The sequence below is a fragment of the Hemiscyllium ocellatum genome, chromosome 7 (genome assembly GCF_020745735.1).
Source record: "Hemiscyllium ocellatum isolate sHemOce1 chromosome 7, sHemOce1.pat.X.cur, whole genome shotgun sequence".
NCBI classification, from domain to species: Eukaryota; Metazoa; Chordata; class Chondrichthyes; order Orectolobiformes; family Hemiscylliidae; genus Hemiscyllium; species Hemiscyllium ocellatum.
In genome coordinates, this window is record NC_083407.1 from 4,741,107 (window position 1) to 4,743,516 (window position 2,410).

A 2,410-nucleotide genomic window follows, 5' to 3' on the forward strand; every position below is an offset into this window, starting at 1 on the left:
TTTATTTGGAAATAGAAGCTTTCGGAGCACTGCTCCTTTGTCAGGTAGCTAGTGATGCAGGATCATAGGACACAGATTTTAGAGCAAAAGATTATAATGTCATACAACAGATGTGAGATCTTGAACAAACCAAAATTGCTGTTCAGTCTTTCATCTTTTAGAACGGGCTGTAGGTTCCAATTCATTAATATATAATCCCAGAACTTCTTTCAAGTCACATTCTCGAGATAACTTAAGGTTTTATAAAAAGAAGATGACATCTCAGCTCAGAAATTCATGAAAGGTGAGGTTTGAATTCGTTTGTATGCCATTCTTGAGTCAGACTGATTCTATTTCCACAGTAGGAATTCATAAAACATGACATGGATTACTGCCTACAGATTGTGTACTTTTTGAACAAAGTAGAATGTACTTACAAATACAATTCTGCAAATGTAAATTCACCCCATAGACTCATTTGTGTGTGTGCCTGCATAAGAGACAGGGGGAGAGTGAGTGAGTGAGAGAGAGAGAGAGAGAGAGAGTGTGTGTGTGTGTGTGTGTGTGTGTGATAATTCATGTGACATTTTGCAAATTCCTATTTTGGAAATAGAACCAGTCTGACTCAAGATTGGAATACATACAGACTCTAACCTCACACCTTTAATGCAATGTCTGAGCTGAGATGTCATCTTTATTTATAAAATCTTAAGTTATCTCAGGAATGTGACTTGAAAGAAGTTCTGGAATTTACATATTAATGAATCAAAACTGCAACCCATTCTAAAAGATGAGAGACTGCACAGAAATCTAGGTTTGTTCAATATTTCATATCAGTTGTATGGCCCGATGATCTTTTGGTATAAATTCTGTGTCCTATGATCCTGCTTCACTAGCTACCTGATGAAGAACCAGTGCTCGAAAGCTTCTATTTTCAAATAAACCTGTTGGACTATAACCTGGTATTGTGATATTTCTACTTAGATTTGGTATTATGTAATGAGAAGGGATTGATCAATCCCATCTGTTCCAGTATACATGTTTCAATGTGTTTATTCAATCACTAAAATGGCCAAAGATCAAGAAACACAGATTAAAATGTGATGGCTTCTCATGGTCCACTGGATTTCCTGTTGACAAAGATCAAATTGCAGATAGCCATAGACTGATGGAGAGTGATGGATCTGGATTTTGAAAAAAAAAGTTGCTTCCACACTTTGAACCTGTGTCCCTCATAACTGACCCCTCTGTCTGAATCTTACAAACTTCTTTCAGGTCGCTCTTCAACCTCCTGTGTTCCAGTGAAAACAAACCCAGTCTATCCAATCTTCCTTCATCGCTAAAACCCCCCAGACCAGGCAACATCCTGGTAAACCTTTTCTGTACCCTCCCCAAAGCATCCATAACTTACTGATAGTGTGGTGACCAGAACTGCATGCAATATTCCAAGTGGGGCCTCGCTAAAGTTCTAGAAAGCTGCAGCATAATTTATCTATCCTTATACTCAATGCCCCTGCCAATGAAGGTAAGCATGCCAGAGACCTTTTTACTACCTTACCTACCTGTGCTGCCCCCTTCAGTGATCTGTGAACCTGCAGACCCAGATCTCTCTGCATATCAATACACCTGAGGGTTCTGCCATTCACTGTACTTGACTTTCCGAAACGCACCACCTCACATTTGTCCAGTTTTAACTCCATCTGCCATTTTTCTGCCCATCCAACTGATCTATATCCTGCTGATAATCCTTCTAACTATCCACAACTCCACCCATCTTTGTATCATCCACAAACTTACTAATTAGACCAGCTACCTTTGCCTCCAAATCATTTACGTAGACCACAAATAGCAGAGGTCCCAGCACTGATCCCTGTGGAACACCACTAGTTACAAACCTCCATTCTGAAAAGCATCCTTCCACCGCTACCTTGTCTCCTATGACTAAGCCAGTTCTGTATCCAATTTGCCAGCTCACCCTGATACCATGTGACTTCACCTTCCATACCAGTCTGCCATGAGAGACCTTGTTAAAGGCTTTACTGAAGTCCATGTAGACAACATCAACCACATTTCCCTCATCAATCATCTTTGTCACCTCCTCAAAAAACTTGATCAAGTTAGGGAGACACAATCTCCCCCACACAAAACCATGCTGTCTATCGTTAATAAGTCCATTTTCTTCTGAACATGCATGTATCTTGTTTATGAGAATCTTTTCCAACAACTTCCCTCCCTCTGGTGTGAGGCTCTCAGGCCTGTAATATCATGGATTATCCCTATTGCCCTTCTTGGACAATAGGACAACATTGCCTATTCTCCAGTCCTCTGGGTCCTTCCCTGTGGCCAAAGAGGATACAAAGATGTCTGTCAATGCTCCAGCAATTTGTTTTCTTGCCTCGCTCAATATTCTAGGATAGATTCCATCAGGGCC